Source organism: Marmota marmota, unplaced genomic scaffold (assembly GCF_001458135.2).
Source record: "Marmota marmota marmota unplaced genomic scaffold, marMar, whole genome shotgun sequence".
Classification (NCBI taxonomy): domain Eukaryota; kingdom Metazoa; phylum Chordata; class Mammalia; order Rodentia; family Sciuridae; genus Marmota; species Marmota marmota.
In genome coordinates, this window is record NW_025999941.1 from 14,676,514 (window position 1) to 14,701,545 (window position 25,032).

Below are 25,032 nucleotides of genomic sequence, written 5' to 3' on the forward strand. Positions count from 1 at the left end.
AAGTCTTGTTAAGTTGCTGAGGCCAACCTCAAACCTGCCACCCTCCTGCCTTAGCCTCCCAAGGAGCTGGGATTATAGGCATGCACTTTACATGTACTTTTTATCCCAAAGTTGGTTGCATTGGGAAATTGATGAAGCCAGAGTTAATGAATCAGTTTCAAAGGGATTTTTGGTGAGTGAAATTGTTTTTTCCAGTGCAGAGGAGCGAGTAGAACTTAATCATGGCAGGAATATTTGGTTTATGATGTCTGTAATTTTAAAAAATGAAATTAATTTTATCTTAACACAGCGAGAGAAAACTTTTGAGAGATTATTATGGCTATTTGTAGTATTTTTATTTGGTAGGGTTAGCTCTTAAGGTAAAGTACCTATTCTTCATGCAGGTAGAGTGTATGTAGATTCACAATGTATAGAGGAATTGATAACAGAGAAACATTTATGTTTTTTAGAAATATCTGTCCAGCAAATGCTCCAATGATAAATATCAGTGATACAATGATGGAGAAAAATTGGTTGCTAATTATGAGATTTGATTCAGAGACCTTGAATAATTTTTGCAAACCAGTCTCCTGTTGAGTTAGTTTAAGACATTTTCCAGGCTTTTTTTGCAGAAAAGACTTGTCATATTTATAGATGAACTTGTTAATTCTGCCTGAGAAACCAGGTTGCATTTTTATTCGTTTACTTCTGTGGGTGTTAAGATTTTGCTTCATGAAAGAGTAGGCAGCCTTTACCCATAAACCCCACCGAGGTTTCTACCATGAGCTTGCTCAAGTAGGGAATTATGTGGAGATGGCTCTCCTTGTAGCAGGAAAAAACCATAGCTACAAGCTGATTCCATGTAAAGATTTGTAGTCTCATGGAATGTAATTTCTCCACAGCCAAGAAACTATGATACATGAGTTTAACCACAGCCCTTAACTACCTGCTTGCCATGTTGATAAAACCATTCAAGGTCCAACTGGATTCCTTAGGTTTAACAACCCATGCAAGCCAGTGCCTGTTGGTTTAGCCACATGGAGTCCAGAATCATCCTTTGGATGTGGGCGGGGCAGAATGGGTAGCATCCTTGTAGAGAACAGGGAAGCTGCTTTTAACCCTGATTCCTGTGTCTGCTATGAGGGTGAATTGGTGAGAAAGGCCAGGATGGCGAAGACGTGCCAGTCAACGTACCTCAGGCTGGACACACATTCCTAGTTATTGGTCTGAATTGGCTTAAACTGCAGTACATCAATATATCTCAGTGCTTTTCAGGATCACCAATGAAGACAAACCAAACAGGCTTATCATTCTCCTAGCTTTTATTTTAAAGGTTGGTAAGGTAAATGCTTCGGGTGTTGAGACTGTTCATATTGCACACCGAATAGTAAAAATATTGAAAAATGCAGATGGGGATTTATAATCTAAGAGATCAGTTTGTTTTTGGTGATGTCCCAGTAAAGACTAGAATATATACAGGGGAAAAATAGAAATGTAAGTGTTGCATACCTATCGTTTTGGTAATTTTGTAATGTGTACCATAGTATTAAAAAAAGCTACATTGGGTGTTGGTTATTAGATTCTAGATATGAAATAGGAGACAGTATTGTAGGGTAAAGAAACATCATGAGCCTAGTGTAAGACCAAGATTTGGTCTCAGATCTATCACTTGCTAATTCCATGATCTTGGTAATAAAATGAAGCTAATAATAAGAATTTTGTAACAGTCACAGAAATCATGCTTGCAGTGTGGCTGGCATATAGTAAATGCTCAGAAATCTTTAACCATAGTTAGAATTAAAAACTATCCCCATGGTTTTGAAATGATGTAATAAATATCTGAAATAAAACTCTTTTTTTTAAAGTTTATTTTTTATTGGTTTTGCATGATTTAGCTGGGGGAAAGCTTCTTTGTTTCCCTTCTGGAAATTTAGTTTGTATTTGCTAAAGACGTTGCTCCCCTCTGTCAAAGGGTCTACTGTCTCCCATGGTGCTTTGCATGTACAGAATATCAATGCAGATCCGCGGAAGTCCTGGAAGCACGGGGGACTGGCCCACGGTGATGCTAAGTGGATCAGACATGGTAATGACATGGAGGTTGTCATGGAGGTTGCTGCCGATTAATCCAGGTCACTGGAGAATCATTGCGAAGTGCATTTGTCCTTTCACCTGACCCTCCCACCCCCATAAAAGTGCTTGACGGGAAGCTTGGGGTCACCCTGGCCATTTCTCCACATCTTTCAGAACTTAAAAATGGAATGTCTATACTTTCGGTGATTGCTGCTTTGTTAAACATGTAAGAATGGCTTGATGTTTGTGTTAGTGGCAGCCTGGATCTAGGTATGATCATCTTCTTTCGGTTTTCCTATTATCGTTCTCTTCCCTTCCCTTCCTTGAGCTAGATCGCAGATCTTCCAATGTGCCAGGCAAGTACTCTACCACTGAGCTCTGCCACCAGCCCTAGGTGTGGATTTCTTGATGATTATGCAAATTGCTTCTCCCCCAACCACCTCCATTGCACATCTCCTATAAAACCTCTTTTCATAAGCAAAGATGATTGACTCCTCTGTTCCTCATCTGTTAAGCACTACAGGTCTAGAGCTCGTGAGATGGTGTGGCCAGGTAAAAAGCATTCTGGGGCTGGGGCTCAGTGGTAGCGCAACTGCCTGGCATGTGTGAGGCACTGGGTTCGATTCTCAGCACCATATATAAATAAATAAGGGTCTATCAACAATTAAAAAAAAATTTTTTTAAATTATAAAAAAATGGATCCTCCCACCACCCCCATTTTTTCCCCCAAACCTAGTGTGTCCCGAAATCATTGGTGATCTGAGCAGTAGTCACTATATTTCAAGAGATATTTGACTCTCCACTTCCACGCCTGTGGTGGCCTTGAACTTGCTATCTCTCCTATTTTGGGCTTGCCTGTCACCCTAGCTTAAGAGAAATGGAATTCAAGCGAGTATAAAGAGTGCTATTACCTTTAGGTGGGAGCTTGAAGACGGATGGTGTGCTTTGGTCGGGAAGACTTTTCTTTTCTCTGCAGATAGGGAAACTTGAAGGGGAGCTTCCCTGGCCTGGGGACCTGATGGAAATATTGAGCCTCATCTTCCAAATGGTTCATTTGGAGCATGAGGAAGAAAACGCACCATATTGGTGCAAGTTTCTGTTCTGGATGACTGTTTGTTTTGGCCACATAATCTGATTCTCTCCGGAAATCTTGAGGTCAAAAGAAGACTTTCATGTTTACTCTTTCATATAATTTATTATGGTTTTGGAAAAGGGTTTCAGTCCCCAGTTCCCACTGTCTCTCTTGTCCCTCCTCATGCTCTATCTTCTCCCTCTGTCCACCTCCATGATGGCCAAGTTCATTTGGGAGAAGAGATAAGGAAGTGAGAATTTGGTACTGGCTTTAATCACAGATTAGTATCAGAAATCTCTATCTATCAATCAACCAATTATCTAGCCTTCCCAATTTTTAACTTCATTACATTGTATAAGTATCAAAATGACATAATATTAATGTCAGGTAGATAAAATACATTTTTCCCCCTCTTCTAATATACAGGTCACAATTGCTGGCTCTATCCTTACATAGCTAGTTTAGACATCTAAGGACGTAAGATATTATCTACTTTATATAAAATTATTTCAAGAATAGAGTGCCTGCTGTGCTCATATTCTAGTACCTTAAAATGTTTATAATAAGACAAAATAGCATGTTACTTTATACGTACTACTTAAAGTGAAGTGTCTTCTGTTTATTGGTAAATTTGAAGTGCTTTCCTTAACATTAAAATGTGTTTTCTTTAGTCATTTCTTTCAATCAACTGATGATTGTTAGATCAAGTCCATTATTCATTATTGATTTATATTCCATGTTGTTTTGCTGTTAGTTGTGAGTTGCAGCTACATTTTTCTTTGCCTTTGCTTCTCAGTATATAAAGGCATTTTTACATGTATTCTGTGTTCCAAGCCTTGCTAGAAGATTATATAGGTGTCATCACATTTTAAAGGTTTAAAATATTGAGGAGACAAAGGGAGAAGTTACTTTCTCATTTGCAGTTGAACCTGTGTGACAGTATAGAAGATAGTATCAGTCTATACCTGTGTCTATCCTTTAACATCTTTGTATTATGCAACTACCCTGTACCGAGTGTCCTCAGAAACATCTAAATATATACAAATTAAAAGGACGTTGTAGACCAGAACAAGGTAGACAGATCAATTTTGTGCAGGACCTATCCCCTTGTTTGCACAGCTGGCACATGATTAACACCAAATAGCTAGGAAGCTGGTGTGTGGATCTGGTACCTACAGCTACCCAGCACCACTACCAGGTGCTTCATCTGGATTCTGCAGGAGGTTCTGGGTGAACCCAGGGATGGAGGGACTGCGCCAAGCTGAATGTGATGCATTGGAAAGCATGCAGCTAGGGAGGTTTGGGACCCTAGCAAGTGGGAATGGTCTTGGTGTATAACTTGGGACTGGGGACAGCTTGTGCAAAGGCACCATGGCAAGAATCATGTGGAAATAGGTACACTGTGGTTTTCATTTCCCTGAGGCATCTGTTTATTTGGACCAATATCATTTCGATTGCTCTGTTAGTTCTTCTTGGACCAATATCATTTCTATTGCTCTGTTAGTTCTTCTTGGTCAAGAGTGAAAGATAGTTACCTGTGACTGACAGTTGCCAGAAGAGGTCACAGCCAACTACAGACCCCATCTGCGTTGTGTAGAGTGTGTGTTTTGTTGGCCTCTGCTTGCATCATGTGCAGATCTGTGTTCTTTGCCCATGGCATGCGTGCATACGTGTGACGGGGGTCGACTGGACTTAGTGTGCCACGGGAAAGGAGCTATTCAGTATTTGTTGTGACTCATGTATCTCCACAAAGGAGAAGTAAATGTCGGTGGTGTCCCACATAAAACACGAAGCACTAAATAATATTGAGAGAGCCTTGTGGAGCCCTCCACAAATAGTACATTAATGTCAAGGAAGTGTTGAGGAATTCCCAGAGAGCATTGTCGTTCAATAATGACCGTTATTTATCACAGATGTGCATTCTGTTTATTCACATTGGGTAATGAATGACCTTGCTGTTTCCATGGCCAGGGCCAAACAGGCCTCTGTCGACACCGATGCAGGCTGGGGGCCATTTATCATGCCTCACTTAGTGGGATCACTGCCTTAAAGGATGCCACCTGGGAAATGCCCAGCTTAAGGGATCAGGTCAGGGGAAGGCCTTCAGGGGTTAAATACTCCAAAGCAAATACTGACCCTCCCTTCCTGCTGTGAGCACCTCACTCTCTCTCTTCCTCTCCTTCTCTCTCATCCACACACCAACCTTGCAAGTGTTTTTTTTTTTAACTTTTTTTTTTTTGTAAATGGACACAATACATATTTTGTTTATTTATTTTTATGTGGTGCTGAGGATCAAACCCAGTGCATCGCACGTGCCAGGCGAGCGCACTACCACTGACCCACAGCCTCAGCCCCCAGTAGAGTTTCCGTCAAGACCCTTGACATTGTGGACAGGGAAAGTGAATTAGCGTATTTCTCCATCATAAAAGTCTATTTCCAATATTGTTGCTACTTGTAGGATTTGGTCCATTTTGTTGTCATATGCCATAGCTTTATTTGTTTGTTTATTTATTTATGATATCTTCTATTGTCCTTGAAGTAAGAGTCAGGCACTTCAGAAATATCACTTAGCAGTGTTTTTTGGTGTATCATGGTTCTGAACGTGGGATAAAAGGACATAAATGCCTGTGGGTGTTGTGGGGGAAGTTGACTACTTCAAATCTCTAAGGGCTCTCAGATTTGCATGGACCTGAAGAGAATCCATGTTTTTTGTGTTTTTTTTTTTTTAAATTTTAGTTTTAAAGAATGCCATCAGGTTCCCTGGGGCACAGCTCCTGGAAAGGAGGACAGAGAGGGTTTAGTTCTGATGATTTAAACACTGCAGTGTGAAGATGGCATCTTTTTCACACTGAGTAGTTGTCCTTAAAAGTTAGATTTATATCAGATGCTGGTCAAATTTATTCACTTAAAAATGCATTTAAAAGCCAGCTCTCAGAAAGGCTGTGATGTCATCTGGCACAACCCTGGGACTTATGCCAGTTCTAGAAACCTGGGTAGCAAATCAGAATTGCCATATTTTTGGAAACTTGACTGTGTGAATTTTGAGACTGTTATGCTTTGGAATTGTCTGGTGTGAATGATGTTACCTTCCTATAATAAAGAATGCTATCATTTTTCAGCTTAAAAATGTTTAATTTAGATGAGTGATTGAATTTCTACCATTAAAATAAAAAAAAAGAAATTCCTTTCTTTCAAAATCAGAAAGAAATCTCCTTCCCCTCCTTCCTCTTCTCTCCCACCCCATGTCCTCCCTCCCTTCTTTTCTTCCCCTTCTTTCCTCCTTCCCAGGTTTGCTGACGCTTGACAGGTTTATTGACAGTCTTTCTTCATCTTCAACTGGTGATAGTTCTCTTGATCAGGGTTTCATCATAATGCATGGAGCTAAAGTGAAGTTTGTGCTTCTTTTTCATGCATTGGCATCTTTAATTTTGTTAAAGACGTAGTGAGACTATTGCAGGTTCAACACTCAGTGCCGTAGCTTGATACTAAGTATTTGAAGAACATCAGGGGTTTGATGAACATTTAGCTGTATATTCCTTCAATCTTGTGCATGCTTCATCTCTCTGAGCTAAGGCCTTTATGTGTATCTATCCTAGTTCTATGGAAGGATCAAATTCAGGCATTAACCCAAGATTCTCCTACCTGAAGGTGCAGACGTTTCCACCGAAATATATTATTTATACATATAAACATCTATCTCACAACTTTTGACAGGGAACATAATATGCATTTATGGTAAAAGAAGGAATTCACTTTTTAAGAATTGAAACAGTGAACAATTTTATGTCACGTAACATATATAATCATTGGGAGTAATTTTTGCATATTGTAAATATACACAGAAACAGTCTTTTGTTCCATTTTTTTATTTTATGTGACACACCCCCCCACACACACACTTTTTTTTAGACCTCTTATTTCTTCCCTTGCTTAATACTCAAGCCAGTGTTCCTTTTGGGTCCTGGATAGCATCCATCTCTTATCTTCTCACTGTATGAATCCAGGTGACTTACCTACAGTTGTTTCTGTGCCTTCATAACTTGGGAATTTTAGGAATGGATGAGCTGGGAGAACTCCAGTGATCATTTGAACAGAGCCAAAGTCTACCAAATTTTGGTTATTTTTTAACCTCTTCTTCTTATGGGAAAGGATGTTTTTGATTTCCCACTGGGAATAAAAAAAGAGATCATTTTGGGTAAGACTTATTGGGTGTCTAGATAAATAGCTAAACCTAAAGGTACATATATCCATGCACACACACCACAGATATTGATGTGATCAAAGTTTCTAATGACTTCAAATGAGAAGACCAGGAAAATGACTTGCTGGTCTTCGATCATAACTATTCTAGGTGGTATGTTTTTTTTTAAAAAATAATTTAATATTTCTATAATGTTTCTAGATGAGGGATTATATTTATACACCGATTTATACATTTGTATCTTATAAATATCCCAGAAAGAGTCAATCAAGAAATTATATCTGCCAAAATACGTGTAATCATGTTGTTCAGTCAACAAGGAGGAGGAGGTGCTTTGCATGCACAATTCCATGCAAATGAATTCACATTTCCATTTAGCTGTAATGGGCATATTCTCTCCACAGCTGTGCTTTTGGTTTTGACATGGTGATAGAATCCCTGCTTTCAAATGATTGGATTTGGAAATGGAGTTTGGAATGTTGAATTTGCTGCCTAAAATAATAGCATTAAAAAATAAAAAATAAAAAAGCATTATTAGTTGCCAGGCACTGCTTAAACCCTTTGCCTGTACTAATTCATTTAATGTTCATTGCCACCCTAGGAGATAGGTATGCTAGAATCTTGCAAAGGAGTCTGCAGACAGAGGGTGCACATTTGGGTCAGGGTCACACAGCTGAGAAGAGACAGAACTCCTACAGCTGAGCTCAGTGGTGTTTTGTGGAGGGGTCTCTGGCCCTCATGTCATTTTTCTCACCATTTCCCTCTGCATCCTGTAGGGTGGGTATTATTTATTTTAGGGCTAAGAAAACCCAAGACTCAGAATCTCTGGGACCAAAAAAATTTAAAAAAAATAAAAAGAGTGGGTGTTCTTTGTATGTACCTGCTTCTTTTTATTTTTATTATTTTTATTTTTGCAGTGTTGAAAATTGAACTCGGGGTCTCACACATGCTAGGCAAGCACTCTGCCACTGAGTCACACCCCAGTTGCACCTGAAGCTTTTTCCTGGGCCGGTGGAATAGAGTGGGCTGGATGTGTGGGTAGAGTCTCTTGATTGAAAGTTTTTTCGTGGCTTCTCCAAATTCTATAGAATGTATACTTTAATGCCTTCAATTTTGTGGGGGCAATTTGGTACATCTGTCAAGTTAAGCATGCCTATTTTTGATATAGCAAATCTGCTTAAAAGCTAGTGGAAGAAATCTCAAGAGCTTTTACTGGTTTAATCGAGTTTATTTCAGAAATTTAGATTTTATGCTTGGGCCAGTGTTTGTGGCAGTGCTAGGCCCATTGGTCCCTGCAAGGACATCCTGAACACTCATGTCCTACCCTGGCAAATTCCTTTAACCTTTGCCATTTCTCTCCCAGTTCTCTGCAGCTCATTCCTTCAGTGTTGAAGTGTTTTTCAGGGTCGCTCAACGTGGAGTGCTCTGTCCAAATGTTAGACATTCTTATCCACAAGGTTATGGGTTTTCTTTCTTCTCCTCTGTATTACTCTTCAATTAGTCACAGCGCAGTAACTTGATAGGATTAATAACGCAGAGGACAGCTTTAGAACTTTAGGAGGTCCTTTTCTTGGGAAGTAAACATCATAGGTCGATTGTTCCTATTTTCTTTCTTTGAGGTTATTTGTCTAAGAAGACATCTTCCTTGAAAAGAAATTATTTGTTATAGCGTCTTCTTTTGACGTGTTGCCTCTCTGGAGTCGCTTCTCCACAAAAAAATCTCCTGCAGTTACAGTGTTAGATGGAGCTTTGATAAAAATCCGTCTTGGAATCATCTGGAATATTTATACTGTCAAGTATGATCCTTTTTTTTTTTTTTTTTTTTGGCCTTAAGATGATTTTTCTCTCAAAGATATTCTCTTGGTAGGTGGGCAATTTACAGTACAGAACTGTCTTTACTGTTGAGCTTAATTTATTTAAAAATCTGGTTCTGATGTGAGGTGTGAATTTTGGTTTTCATCCTGAATGGCTTTTAAAGTGGACATATCAGAAATCTGGGGCTCAGGATTTAGACAGTTGGGTTTTATTTCAGCTAGCTTGTCAATCCAAGCCCATAAAGGTTTGCTTTTGTAGGCTTGTTATTATTATGTTATTGGATTTGTTTCATATTTACAATCTTTAACTTTACATTCCATCTTTAATTCAGCTAAACGTAGAAGTAAAATCTAAATACACCCGAGATCCGGCATCATAAATGTCAGGGCATTTGAGAGATGATTTGTATTTGTAGTCCAAATGATACTGTCAAGCGTGGAGGGTTCCCGGTGTCTCTGTTCTGATGTGATAGGCAGTCTGCCTTGCTTTAGCTCCTTGTTGTGACTCTCTGCCTCTCAGTTCTCAGGAGAAATGGGCAGCCAGGCTTGCATCCACTTCTGGTTATCCTTCTGCCTTTTGTGTTTGCCTTCTCTGCTCCGGGCTTTTCCATAAATGGGGAAGTCAGTATTCTTCCTTAATCAGATCGTGACATTGCCACCATCCATGTTCTTGATGATCAACCTTGTTTGCAACCTCAAGTCGACATCCGTGGTTCTTGAGCCTGCCCTGCTACCAAGATGATGTTGAGCATATGTTAAAAAACAAAACAAAACACACACATGCACACATATGCACCTGGGCCCTGTTGTAAGTTAATCTTAGGGTGACTCAAGCATTGAGCCTGGTCCATGCTCTGGGAACTGTTTGTGGGAAACACTGGCCGGTCTTCACCTTTATGGTCTCTTCTCTCCTTTCCAAACCATTGGTCTTTGTTTATCATAGAGTGTATCTCTTGTGTGTTTCATATACTTGCCCTTGACCTCTGGGGAGTGGGCTTTCCTCCCCTTTCTCCTTGCTTCCTGAGTGTGTAGCATATTTCACTAGTTTGGACATAGTTGACCTGAATATTTTCAAGGTCATTCCATTTGGGGCCATGGTATTAGTGTACAAGGATGCTCCATTCCTGAACAAGCCCCTCACCTCATTCACCGTGCTCTGCTATCTTACACACACATTGCTTAATGCCTTCTAGACATTGCTGAAATCCAGTTTTGACATGAAAGATATCAGATATCTATTGCCATCACTTTGTAGTTGAAGAAACAGAGGTGCAGGATGAATAATGTGCTCAATATGGTGCAGTTTGTATGTAGGCGTTGTGCAGTATGAATTCAGGTGTCTTTGCCTTTATTTAGACCTTGAGGTTTTGACAGTTACCCAGGAAAACCTCCTGAAATGTGAAACAGTGGAAGACAACACAAAATGTGACTCACAAGAGGGTTCCCGTTTGCCCGCATCTTGCAGAATACCAGGGTTGCTCAGGGTAGCAGACTGTCAGTGGCTGAGTACAGACTTGCACTCTGAAAGGAAGTCATCGATCCAGGAGGACAGGGACATCTTCCAGATCAGATGAGAGTTTGAGTTTGGCCTTAGATTTTCAGTGTGAGGATTGTCAAAAATAAATGAAGGCTGGGTGTGGTGACACACACCTGTAATCCCAGCAGCTTGGGAGGCTCAGGCAGGAGGATCATGAGTTCAAAGTCAGCCTCAGCAACTTAATGAGACCCTGTCTCTGAATAAAATATTAAAATAAAAAAAAGAAGAAGAAAAGGGGGCTGGGGATGTGGCTCAGTGGTAAAGTGCCCCTGGGTCCAATCCCTGTACCAAAAGAAAAACAAGTGAAAATATTGATACCAGGTATATTCGTCTCCTAGAGCAGCTATGACAAAGTACCACAAACTGGGTGATTTAAAGAGCAGGAATTTATTTCAGAAGGCTGGAAATTCAAGATCAAGGTGTTGGCAGGTTTGGTCTCCCCTGAGGCCCCTTTCTTGGCTTGCAAACAACTACTTTCTTACTTTGTCCTCATTTGGTCTTTCTTCTTCTTTCTCTTATGGAGACATCTGTCCTTTCTGACTCAGGCTCTACCCTTATGACCTTATTAAACTTAAATTACCTCTTTAAAAACCATATCTTGAAATACAGATGGTTTCTGACTTAAATGGTTAGATTTAGGATTTCGGAAACTTTACTGTGGTGCAAAAGTGATAAGCATTCAGTGAAAACTGCACTTCGAATTTTGACCTAGCCTCATGGTAAATTAAAGAGCATCCATAGACAGAGGTTAGGGTCTGGGGAAGTGAAACCCGTGACCAGATAGGGTGGAACTTGAAAGAATTCCCCACGCAAAGACACTTCGCCGGGAGAATTCCAATTTTATTGCAAAAAGCTGTGTGCTTATATAGAACTAAGGGGGAGATGGTAGGGCTTAGATAAATGGCAGGCAACCCGTTTATTGGCAAGTTCTTCCAGATATCAGCTCCGGAGCCCAGGAATTAGTTCTCATTGGGGCTAAGGTTCCCCGCCAGCGGGAGAGTTCACATGGGCGGGAACTTTTCGCGCCACTGCAGAAAAGAAGAAGGTAGGAAGAAGAAGTCCTTAGGCGCCATGTTGGGGTTTTTCTCTGGGGTATGGCTGCCATTTATACTTTTCCCAACAGAACCGGGCCAAGAAAAAGCAAGGTTTCTATGACAAAGGATGAAGGTACCAGAATGATTATTCAACATTTAGTACCTAAGAAGCTCTTGAGAAGTTTTGCTGTTGGGCTGCCTGAGCTCAATCCCAGAGTTATTTTTGGCATGAAATGATGGATCCTAGAAGTTGGGACTGACTATAGATTCAGGCCACTAAAAATACATGGATGTACACGCTTTTATTTTTCCTTTAATCCTTTTGAAAAATGCCTTTTGGATGTAATTGCAAAATCAGATTGTCAAATTTAACTTTGAATTAATAAGTTTCAGCATGCCTTGGAGATTTCCATGTGCTAGACTCAGTAAATTTAACTTTCTGTAGATGGCTGGCCTGAAGTGAATGAACAGAACCTGCAGTGTGATGTTCTGACCCACATGGTGATTAAACCAGGCTTTTCTTTTAAAAAATTCAACAGAGTAGTTTATGGCTTCAAATCCTGTATATATGTCTGATGTCTTAAATAAGGGATCCTTTCACTTTGTTGTCCTAGACCTTTTGAACTAAAGATCAAGTTAGAAAAACTTAAGAAATATAGGTGATCAAATTTTATCTCAAATCACCAGAATATCCTATGTTAAATGACTGGACCAAAGAGAGAGAGAGAGAGACAGAGAGAGAGAGAGAGAGAGAGAGGCACTGAGTGTCCTCACCACTCTTCCTGAGCATTTTCTTCTTCATTTGTTTTCTCCTGCTACAACTGTCATTTGGAATTAGTTCTTGTCTTGTGTTTCTGTAAATAAAATTGATAGCATGTTATTAGTGTCTTTGTTTCCAGAATTCTGAGAGTTTGCATTTTAAAAGGAGCTATATAAAATCTAAGCTTTTCATGTTTAAATGGGCTGGTCTTTATGTGAACAATAGTGTGAAGTTAGCAGATATTAATTAAAATGTCTGGAAAACCAAAGCTTTATGAATTCAGAAAGGATTGAGAGAAGTGTGTGAGTTTCTGATTTATATGCTATTAACAGAGAATTTTTAATGTTGTAAGCAAATTGAAAACCAACATATCCCTCCTTGAAGATAATGGATAACCTTTCATTTCTGTGCTTTAAAGTAAGAAATGTTGCTGAGAAAAGACATTTTCGAATAAACTATTTTTATTGGTGGCAAGAGAAGTTCATTTGATGTGTGAAATATGTTTACATAGCTCTTGAGTTGAGTACACCTGAATACTATTTACCTTTTGATAGATATGAGTTTGGCCTTTGTAGAACAAATGTTGTTTTAGATGCATGGAAAGCAGTAGACACGAGAGAATGTTCTGTGGTTTTGTTTCTTTAAAAATATGTCCAGCTGCTCCAGAAAGTCCTAGATCAGCAAGGAAGATAAATGCAAAAACAAACCAAAGACAAACAGTCTGCCAGGAGAGACTTCTAGGAAGGACCAGCTCTAAGAGCCACAGCCTGAATGACATGTCTTAACCCAGCCTTGACAGAGTTGGGGCTTGAACTACAAAGGCAAGAATTTGCCTTACAAAACAGTACAACCTTATAAAGCCATATTGCATTCTTTGGGGAATAAAAAATGCTTTCAAACATTTTTGATGCGATTGATTTTTCAGATTATAGAGGCCACAGGTGCTCAGGAGAGAGACAAGTTAGAAAACAAAATTTTTAGGTAAATGAAATAACAGTTCATTAAATTCGTGTAAAACAACCACTTTTGACGTTTTGTGCCTTTTCTTTCTGTTCTGTTCTCCCACCCTCTCAACTCTCCCCCCTCCCCCTTCCCACACAGCAATTTCTTCATTATAAAACTCACAACCCCCATACACTCGGTTTATTTTGTAATCCAACTGCATCTCAGGAGTTGTCGTGGTTTTATGTGGTACTATTTCTTTTTCTTCCAAAAAAAGCTGCTATTAAAATGACTGTGTATTTCAAAATTCATGGAGTCTTACAATTTAGGGAATACAGCACACATTTATTTATGTCTACACTTACAGTTTATATCCACATATAGATTTAGATGTGTCTGCATTTCCCCCTTGATATGAGATCATAAGCAGTTTCCTAGTAGTATGAAGGTCTAGGCCCTTGCAATGGCGAGATCACATTATGTGATTATGTTTTAATTGATAGGATTTTGCTTCCGTCAGTCATCCTGATTGCTTTTACTCTTTTGACTAAATATAGGTAACTTTCTTAAGAATATTTTTGGATCATTTCTGTATCTCAATATCCAGAACCCATTTTGATCTATATTCTTCTAGTTACCAAATCTTTAACATGTAAAATAGTGAGAGTTGGGTACCCATCCTGATCTAAGAAATGAAAGTCTTACACACTGACTTGAGATCTGGGCAAATATTTTGTATTGTTCTAGGGCAACAGTGACAATTTAAAAAAAAAAAAAACCACACACAATGCAGCTTTCCTCTCAAAGGTAGTGATTTAATAGGCAGGTAATGAGTGTCTAATGAGGATCATTTGGATTTCTTTACAAATGATGTCAGAGTGTAAATTGTGTAAGACTTCCTTGCTTGGGTCATGCCAATCTGAACTCTAGGAATAAAATCTTTCTTTATTTGTCAAGGAATCTGTGAGTGACCTGTCACCCTCTCTGTGGTCATGATTGGGATGGGATGTGTTTTATGTTTTGAAGTTTACTCTGGAGGGAGCAAGAGGGCATCTGAACAGACAAGAGGCAAGGTATACATGATATAGGTAGCGGAGTTATACTTTTTTTACTCAGTTCAACGTACAGAGACAATTTTAAAAGCACGACTGTTAAAGAAGTTTAAGCAAAAAAAAAATGTCAAAGAGGTGTTTTATATGTAACTGTTTTATATGTTACAGTTTCGGGAGGGGTCTTGTATTTGAAAAACCTTTTGGCTTTCTAAGTCAGATGATTGTTGGAAAGACAGGAGCTCAAGGTAGGACTTCCAGTAGAGAAGAGACAATTAAGATCCTTTTGCTTTCTTTTCAATGATTTTCAGTGTTGTGAGGTTTCTTTCTTTCTTGTGAAAGAAAGAAGTGGAGTGGGGTGGGGGGGGAACCTTTGTCCTGGAGGTATAAAGTCATTACAGGGACTAATGGGGCATTGAACTAACCTGAGGTACAAGGTGGAGTCTTTGTAAACCTTTTTATTGAATTCTTTTCTCTGTCAGGTCAAACAAGATGTGATTAAACTTAGCCACCTCCACCCCCACGCTGCTGCCCCCAAGAATTATTTTCATGCTAAGGAAGTGGCCCCACAAAAGAACCATCCTGGCTTCCATCTATTGGCAATTTACTAAATAAACTAAAAGTAAGGGAGAAAAGAGAAAGCTATGGGGTGGTTAAGTTGTTCAAGTATAAGACAAACATGTGAATAAAGAAAGAGCCTTGCATGTGCCAGGTGCCAGGGGCCCTCACTATGTCCACAGATTTCTGGCATTGAGGGCTCACAGAACCGTCTTCTTCCTGGCCACCTCTGTGTGGACTTGACTTAGGAGACATGATCTTCCTGACAAGCTATCCTGGGGTGCTGGAGGCAGACGATGCCAGAGCACAAGGTTGCTTTTAGGGGTGCAACTGGAAGGAATCAGTAGTTTTTATGGGTCCAAGGAGGAGGTATGTACTCCCAGGCAAGTGAGAGCTCGCAGCCGTGTCACTGGGGCATGTCAGGAAGGCTGTGGCCCTCTGGATGCCCAGGCCCTCCCTTGGTCCATCCCAGCCTGGTGCTTTCAGGGCTCTGTTGAAATGCATAGTACCAAGGCAGTCAAAGGCAGGAGATGGTTAGGATGGAAGGAGAATGCACCTATTAGAACCTTTTAAAATTAGTTGCCTAGATTCTAGGTGAATCCAATCCAAATGTCAGGACTTTTAAAACTGAAATTTGGCCACCTGACTCAAAATGTGTCAGAAATCCAGATGGTGTAGACAAGCCAAAACAAATTGGCAAAAGAACAAAATTGGTGGCTGAACGTATCTGATACGAAAACTTTGCATAAGGCTCCAGGCAACCAAATCACGAGGTCCACAGAAAACTTGTACATGATTGTTCATAATTGGCAGAGACTGGAGTGTCCATGAACTGGTGAATAAGCATTTGTGGTACATCCATGCTCAGAAATCCACCTTGGCAACAGAAAGGAACTTGTAATAGGTGAATCTCAAACACATTATGTTTTGTCAAACAAGCCAGACATAAAAGATGATGTACTATGTGATTTCATTAATTCAAAATTCTACAACTAAAAAAAGAAATTAAACTGTGATAAGGAAAATCAAATGAGTGATCTCCAGGAACTAGGTATAAGTTGGCATAGAAACTGACTACAATTTCATGGCATCAGGGAACCTGGTGGGGGAGGAGTGATGGGAGTATTCTATATCTTGCTTTTAATGCTGGTTATACAATTTTATTATTTTGCTAAATAAACAAATTGTGCAATGAAAATGAATAGATTTTACCTTAGGCAAATTAGACTTTAATGAAGTTGGCATAAAATGAAAATGAGAGGTCATCAGGCCTCTTGCCTTGCTTATTCAAGTTATGACTAAATGGAGACTTTGGAAATCTATTCCTTCCATAGAATATGAATTTCCTAAGCTCTTGATGTAAACAGAAACTACATTGTTGTTTTAATTACCTAAGTTTTGCAGTATTTTCGGTGCATGGAATTGATAACTTGGAAAACTTTTATTTTGAAGAAACGTTAATTTTGAAGAAACATCTAATGTTTAAGAGGTTTTTTTGCTGTGCATACCAGGTGTCAACTATCACCACTGGAGAATAATCGTTTTACTGTAGCTGTGTCCGAGAAAGATATGAGCTAAGATTTCAGAGTTGTAAATGAAAAACCCTTTCTGGTCAATGGAATCTTGCTGATAGAATAAACATTTGCGTTATGGTAATAAAAAAGGAGAAGGGAAATTACCCCAGAGATTTACCTCCTGGATTTGGAAAGGACTGGAGAATCTGAGAACTGCCAGAATTATTAAAATACCTGACATAAATGCTTAGTCAGCTAAAATGCCACTTTTTTACCAAAACTTTTTAATTAATTTTCCCTATCAACATATTCCCTGAGGGTAAGTTTTCTCTTACATTCATTCATCTTTCTCTCATTTTTCATTTATACATGAATCTGTTTCTGTATATGTATGTGATCCTGGGGGTTGAACTTGGGTTTCTCTATACCACCAGCCCTTTATTTATTAGGTTTTTTAAGACAGAGTGTTGCTAAATTGCTGAGTCTGGCCTTGAACTTGCCACCTTCCTGTGCCAGCCTCCTGAGTAGCTGGGATTACAGTTGTATGCGGTGGTGCCTAGCTTTTATAGTGGTTTCTTTTGGCAATACCATGCTTCTTCAGATACGAAATTTAGAGTATGCTTTTTCTTGTAATAAGAACATTAATATTTACATTTGATTATTCAACTTTTTTTTTCTGGTGGTTCCTGCTTCCTATGAACTGTAGACCTAACTTAGACATTTCCAGATATTGGTGGTCATGTAGCTCATCAAAATTTAAATCGACATATGCAGTCAAACTGGCTTTTCTTTGCAAAATGAATCAGTGTGAAGGCAAGAAAGAAGAGAATTTTTGCTAGGTGTGGTGTGGTGTGGTGGTGCATACCTGTAATCCCATTGATTTGGGTGGCTGAAAAGAGGGTCACGAGTTGAAGGCCAGTCTGTGCAACTTAGCATCACCTTGCTCAAGTTTAGCAAGGCCTGGCTCAGTGGACTTGGGATGTAGCTTACTGGTAGTATGCCCCTGCATTCGATCTTCAGTTCTGCCAAAAAGCAGAAACAAAATCAGGAAAGAAAAGGAAAAACAACAACAACCAAAAAACAAAACAAAACAAAAAAAACAGAGACTTTTCCTATAAAGTGGGAAGCATTATAGTATCTGGCTGGTGTGATCCAGTTGTAAAAGAGATGTTAGTTGATTTATGAAATATAATTTGAGTCTTCATTTGCTCTGCAACGTCTTAAGCGTAGGTTAATAATGTCAGTGGCTGGAATAGCTTCTCAGATCTTGATGGTTTAACACAGTAGAAGTTTGTTTCTAATTCATGCAAAGTTTACTACAGGTGTGTCTGTTCACCAAACTCCCCTTCAGGTTGTCATTTAGGGGCTCAGGTCCTATCTGGGCTATAGTTCTGTAGCTCTGGTGTCCCTATTTAGCTTCCAAACATTATATGGGTCATGTCCAGAAGTAGTGCCTATTGCACGTGCCAAAATTCCATTGTCCTAAAACACTTTTGGCGTCCACACCTTAACTGCAATGAAGGAGTTTGGGAAACTGTGTGTGTGTGTGTGTTTCTGTCCATTGAACCCAGACATGGGCCTACTGCATGCTGGGCAAGTGCTCTACCATGGAGTTAGACCACCAGCCCTACTTACTTCATCTTTGTCACAGGGAGAAAAAAACAGATTTTTGTCGTAGCAGTAGAAGCCTCCACTATAGCATATTTGAAACATTCTGCATATATGTAAGTCAGTTGGCTTGGTTCAGCGTAGACCTGCACAGCTTTCTTCACTAGTCCTTGATATAAAAGATGACCCATGTAGTGAATGTAGATCTGCACCATCTTCCCTTGAGGATATTGGTGGCATTGACAGTCCAGAATAAGGACTTGAGCCAAGCATTGCTGGCTCAATACATATGTGTTGCAGGGGATCCACCACCCTCCGCGTGTGGCCTTCCTGATGGATGTTTGCAGCAGCAGGGGGCTGACCTTGACTGTTTGGTACTAAATGTGGCATAGGGTGTGAGAGCCTGAGAGCCCACTGGAATACAGTCTGATTTTCTCTTGCCCTTTTCAACACAGCTCTGATTCCTGAAAGTGTATTTATCAAATACAACTAGAAATTGCAGTCTCACAAAGAAAACTTCAGTTATCCCTTCCTTTTTTTTTTTTTTGTTCACTCAGGGTGGGTGTTTTGTACATCACTGGGGGTTGCCACTCAGAGCAGCTGTCATGGAACCATGTAGTGACCCAGGTTCTCCTGTGTCCCTCTCCCACGCTGTAAACCGAATGATTTATGTGCTGATTTGCCTGTGGTTATTAATGCATCCAGCTCTGGGAGTAAAATCTCTATTTCACATTTCCTTTTGACCAAATGATATGTCAGGCTTACCAGCTAAGATATAGATATGCTCAGTTAAATTTGAATCACAGGTAAAGGACAAATAACTTTTTGTATAAGCATGTCACAAATACTGAGTGGGACATACTAAAAAAAAAGATCTGATCTGATTTAGATTTAGTTGGGTATCTGTATTCTGTTTGCTCTAACAACTGTAGTTTTGAGAGCTGTTTTATCTTGTAACTATAAATAGACATAAAATGGTTGCATCATTTAGGGATACCTACATGAAATAATTGCAGTAGCTGGAAGATCTTATTTATTTATTTATTGGGCACCAGGGATTTAACCTAGGGACACTTCAACCACCGAGTTATATCCCTAGCCCTTTTTATTTTTTATTTTGAGACAGGGTCTCACTAGGTTGCTTACAGCCTCGCTAAGTTGCTGAGGTTGGATTTGAACCTGTGATCCTTCTGCCTCAGTCTCCTGAGCCTCCAGGTATTACAGGTGTGTCCCATAGTTGGAAGATTTATTGGCTCCATATACTAGGATGAGATGAGGCTGCATTGGCTTATTTTGTTGTTCTTGATTTTATTACAGAGTCTGTCACCAATATCCAATATCCATTTCTTATATGGATGTTGGTGAATAAAGGGAAATTCATTCATTCATTTTGTCATTCTGTTCGTTTTCATTGTGTCACACTCTCCACAGCAGTTGAAAGGTCTTGTAGATGGCGCTTGTTTCCCATTCTTCCTAGTGTTTTTACAGTATTTGTGATTTCAAAGGCACTGGTAGGAGACTTGTGAGTGAAATATTCAATTGTTTTAGTGGGTGCAAGTACACTGAAGGATTATTTGAAAGAGCAGCTCGTGGTTACCATGCTGAAATTTGAAAGAAAGCATTCTAGGCTCCAGAGGAGGACCAACAGCCTCGCAGTGAGGATGATTAAACTCTCCTTTGCCTCTTGGGGCAAACAGTAGTGACTGCTGCTTTAGGCAGTCAGAGGCAGATGTCTCCGCTGGGAAATTGTCTATTGATCTTATTATCCCGGGACCTGAAATAACTTTTCAATTTTCCTCTTGAAAACCCTTGATGTTGCTTTTAAAATCACATTCTTTATCCTTAAACTTTCATGCAAAGCTATTATTTGTGCTAAAACTCTCTTCCCAGAAATGTCTTCAAGGAACACATTCAGTGTCTTTGTGTATATTGTGGGAGATGAGGGGGCAGGGGAATCCTATGTTGTGTTGTTCCCAGTGTGAAACAGGTTGGACTCTTTACAAGGTCCCTCTGGAAGCTGTGAAATAATCCTGTCATGTTGCATTTTTCATTAATTTGTTGGTTTGTAAGCATATGTAAAAGTTGTCCGAAATAAAATGGCAGAGAGGCCCTGGGAGAGAGGGTTTTTTTTTTTTTTTTTTTCCTTTCCCTGGGCAAACCCAACCAATGTGAATTTGGATCCTAGATGAGATGGACCAGTCAGTCACTTGCTCTGTGACCTGGAGCAAATTGCCTAACCTTTGAAAGCCTCAGCACATCTGTCAAACCAGGGTAACAATGCTAACTGTTGAGAATTGTTAGAAGGTCTATATCAAGCACTCACTTTAGTGTCTAAATGCTCTGCAAACTTGATCTGCTGTATTTTATTACTTCTACAGGTAACGTTTAAGAGATAATTATTGTTACATTGTTGAGACTCAAAACTACAATAGCAAGTAATTAATCCGTATGACAGCAATTAATATCTGAGTGATGAATTGTCTTCCTATAAGAAATAGCTAGGCAGTGTAGTCAACCTTGTGATTATCATGTGTCCCAGGGCACTTTCAGAGTTAAATTGCAAAGGACAGAGCTAACTGGTGGAGCAGCTTCGCATAGTGTTTGGAGTCAAAAAAGACCTACTGGGAATCACATCCTGACTCTGAGCTTGTCACTTACAGGCTTTTGGACCTTGAATGAAGTACAGGTACTTTCCTCCCTGAATTTGAGCTTCCTCCCTGGGTACCTTCCTCCCTGGTAGAAATCCTTCTGTGCATGGAGCTTGCCACCAAGCCTGGAACCGACCAAACCGTGGTCAGAGAACACAGTGAAAGAGACCACATGTTAGCCAGATGTGTGCAAATGAAATAAAATTAAAAATTTACTACCTCCTTGGTCGAGGTTGAATTTGACCTCCCTTTCCTATATGCATGGCTTAAAGCTCAAATGCCCAGTACCCAGAACCCTAGAAAGGGACCTTATTAGAATAAATAGAGGTATGAAAGATAAAATGAGTTAATACAAAGTGTTACTGGAATAGTATGAGCACCTAATCTGGCAACTCTGGTGTCCATACAAAGTGGGCAACTTTAGATGGAGATACTCAGGTAAAGCGGCACATGAACTTGAGGTCAGGGATCAGGATGGTGTATCTACCAGCCAAGACATGTCAAAGACTGCCAGCAAATTGTGAGAAGCTAGGACAGAGTCTTGGAAGACATTCTCCTTAGAGCCTCAGAAGGAATCAGCCTGGCGGCCAGCACCTTGATTGCATAACTATGAGACTCTACATTTCTGTTGTTTAACGCCACCCAGGATGTGGTCCTTGCTTCAGGCAGGCAGCCCAAGAACATTTAATACCCCGAGCCCAGCTACCTGTATACAGAGGGTTCACCAGCCACCTGCCACTACCATCTTGGAAAGTGAAGACACTGAACATGAGGATCACTGTAGAAAGTCCCTGTGGGCAAGATTCTTTTGGGGATTCCAGGTTGTCTATAGCCCCTAAAACTGTAGTTTTTAAAAAGTAGGAAGGATTAGAATGAATTATATGAATTATATTCTTTGTCCTTATATCCAGAGCAAAAGTAATAAATGGTTAAAAATAAATAAATCAATAAAATCTACCTTAAGCCTAGGGTGGTCCTTGTGGCCCATATGGACAGGGACTTCCTGCTCTGGAGGAGGTAGAGACAGCAGCTTAGATGGCCCTGTCTCCTGTGCGGGATGAATCTCTCATCTGCTTCCAGTGTTAAAGTCTTACATAATTGCGTTCTATATATAGAGCTTCCTTTTGTATCCAGCTCTGCTTTTCTCCCCTTGTCTTCTTCAGACTCTATAAAAGTGTTTGCAAAGAATCACCCCCCCCCCCCCCCCCCCCCCCCCCCCCCCCCCCCCCCCCCCNGTGGTCTGTAAATAGGCCCAGGGAGGGCCTGCTCCTCTGTCTGGTGACTGACTGCTCTGCCTTGGGAGGGTTATGGAGCCTTCCCTGGTTTTGAGCTGTGGCTGAGGACACATGGCAAACCTCTGGTGCACCCTTGCCTTTGGCTGGAGCCCAGATGTCGCAGAACCTGTTCCCAGAGTGGCTCATGACATGTAGCTGGCAGTGAAGGGCCTCCTAGGCCTGGATTTGAGGTGAAACCCTCTAGAACTGGCTGTCCACCTCCTCCTCTTTGGGATATGTATCTGCAGGTGGTCGTGATCTCTGCTGGGATGGAGGTCATGGGCCTTTCTGCAGGCTTTGACCCGGTCACTGTCCTCGGTCATGTGGGAACAGTTTGCGTGTCAGGCCTCCACTTGGCCCTGAAATGACTCTGTTGGCAAACTTGTCCTTTGGTGAGTCAGAATGTGCTACCTTTTCAAGTTCCAGTTGTACTTTTAAAAGTAGGGTTATACTTTAGAGGATCTCAATGTCTTTTATAGCAACTCATGATCTCCAAAAATGGGTCTTGTCTTTTCATGGTAGGAATGTAATTCGAGACTATTTTTACTCATTAAGGCTTTGGCTAAACTGAAGTTGTTTCTATAATGAACAAGGAACCTAAAGAGTTGCTTTTCCCTAAATAGCTCAGGACATTGTTATCTTTGGTTGCTTTACACTTAACCTGATACTTAAGATAAAGCATAAAACATACATTCACATTTGTATGTACACAGATGTATAAAATAACACCCTACTATGTCGCACACGCACTCTGCAAAAATATATTCATTTTAATCCTTCCAGTAAATCTTACAAAGAGACTGAAATTAATCCCATTTCATAGATGGGGACACTGAGGTTTGAGGGTCTCCTTAACAGTTCTCCTGGCTGAAGAACAGAATGAAACTTAGCTGACACTCTGGCCACCCCCACCCTCACCCCGTGCCTGGGAAACAGTGATTTCATTAAATATTGTTCCAACCAAAATTGTGTCTGTTCTCGCAACCTTTGGAGCACACTGGGTCCTTTGGAGTTGGGACAAGCCCATTTCCTTTCTCAGCGGGAAATGCTCCAAAGTAGTCCTCTTGAAACAAAACACTCAGGATTATTTTTACAAACTTCTGTGGAGTCATTTTTGGACAACACCCTGGAACAGGAAACCACAGTTTCTCCTAAATTTGTATGGGATGGAAATAGATAGCATTCTTCCTAAAACCATGGCCACAATTAGTGCTTTCAGATCAGCATAAGGGCAGAGGGTTTGTCTTAGGCATTTTTTAACCTGAACAGATTATTGGAACCTGCCTCGTGGGGAAATTTCATGAATCATTTTAGAGAGTTTTATTTTATAAACTAGAAATGTAGTGAAAATATACATTGAGTTGTGGAAGGAGAGTGCTATATATAACTCAAACTGTCTGAAAGTTTTCCCTGGAAAATGGACTAGACATTAAATTGGGTATAGCACTGGAAGTGATGAGGATGGCCCAGCCGGGGTATTGTTCAGTGATACTGGAGAGAATGTGATCAACTTAATGACATAGAAGCTCCTTGTGGTGACAGCCTGCATAGCAATCAAAAGACACCTGTTCTTACAGGTTGAAGTTTTCTTCGCTTGCCAAAACTATTCAAGCGCAAATCCTAGGTACACCCAAGTTTGGATAGAATTGGGGTGCTTATCTAGTTAACCCAAAACACAGTGCCTGTAGTCATTTTTCTAAAACCTCCAGGGCTCCTTTAATTTTAGGCTTATTTTGGCCATGTTCCAATAGCTAAGTTGACTAAAGCTGATTAAGTGTTTTGAGGCTACTCTATTTTCATGAGTAGTTTTTAATTATTATAAGCAATGTGTGGTTCTGCTGTCCTGGTGAGAGATTGACGGGTTCATACAATCCAGTCTCATTCCTTCCACATGTTCTCTAATCCCAGACCCTTCTTCCTGCACATATGCTGAAAGCAGTGGTATCAGCCTGTAATCCCAGTGGCTTGGGAGGTTGAGGCAGGAGGATTTAAAACCAGCCTCAGCAAATTAGTGAGGGAGGCTCTAAGCAATTTAGCAAGTCCCTGTCTCAAAATAAAAAAAAATAAAAAAATAAAAGAGGCTGGGAATGTGGCTCAGTGGTTAAACATCCCTAGGTTTAATACCTAGTACCAAAAAATCCAGCACTGGGTTGGTTTGTATATTACTTGTTTGCTTTGATTGTATGTGTACATATCTATGTCCCCAAGGCAGATATTTAATATTGTTTTTCTTTTTAAATGTGGAAATGTTTGTGTGTACGTGTGGGTCTGTATGAATAATATGCTTTTAAAAATTTACTTTACCTCATTTGTGCCTTTTCTACAGTAGTTTGTGTCTATTTTCTTCATGTTTCAAACTACTGCTGACGGTTTTCTTACTCTGGTTATTTTATGCTGATTTATTAGTTCTTTGTCATGAGATGTTTAGGTTGTTTATATTTTATTGACATTAACAGTGATACTTTCCTTAACATCTGTCTCCCTGCCGCCATTACATAAATGACAATGTTTATGGTAATCACATTTTAAATTTCATTTTGTTTTGGTATCCGGGATTCAACTTAGGGGTGCTTAGCGCCTAAGTTTCGTATTTTATCTTGAAACAGGGTGTCACTCAGTTGCTGAGGCTGGCCTTGAGCTTTTGATCCTCCTGCCTTAGCTTCCTGAGTCACTGAGATTACAGGTATGCACCACCATGCCCTACACATTTAAAATTTTAATTGTGCAAATGCGAGCACCATTTTAAAGCAAATCTTAGGGATCCTTTTTGCAAAGTAAAACATATCTTTGTATGAAATAGGATATATTCAAAGGTGGATCCCAGGTTTACTTCCCTGTGTTATGTCTGAAATAGATGCATGGGTCCCTGTGACTAGGTATCTTAGAGTGTACACTGCTGTGCAGGTTGTTACCAGGATAGATGGGTTCATTGTACTGCTCCCTTGTTTTTTCTGCCCACTGATAACAGAGTG

At 40.1% G+C, this 25,032-nt stretch overlaps 1 protein-coding gene across 2 annotated transcripts in view; it reads left to right on the forward strand.

The window, feature by feature from the left end:
* The window catches only part of Ptprg (protein tyrosine phosphatase receptor type G), a 708,054-nt gene that overhangs the window by 249,263 nt on the left and 433,759 nt on the right, over positions 1-25,032 (forward strand). The window lies entirely within an intron of this gene.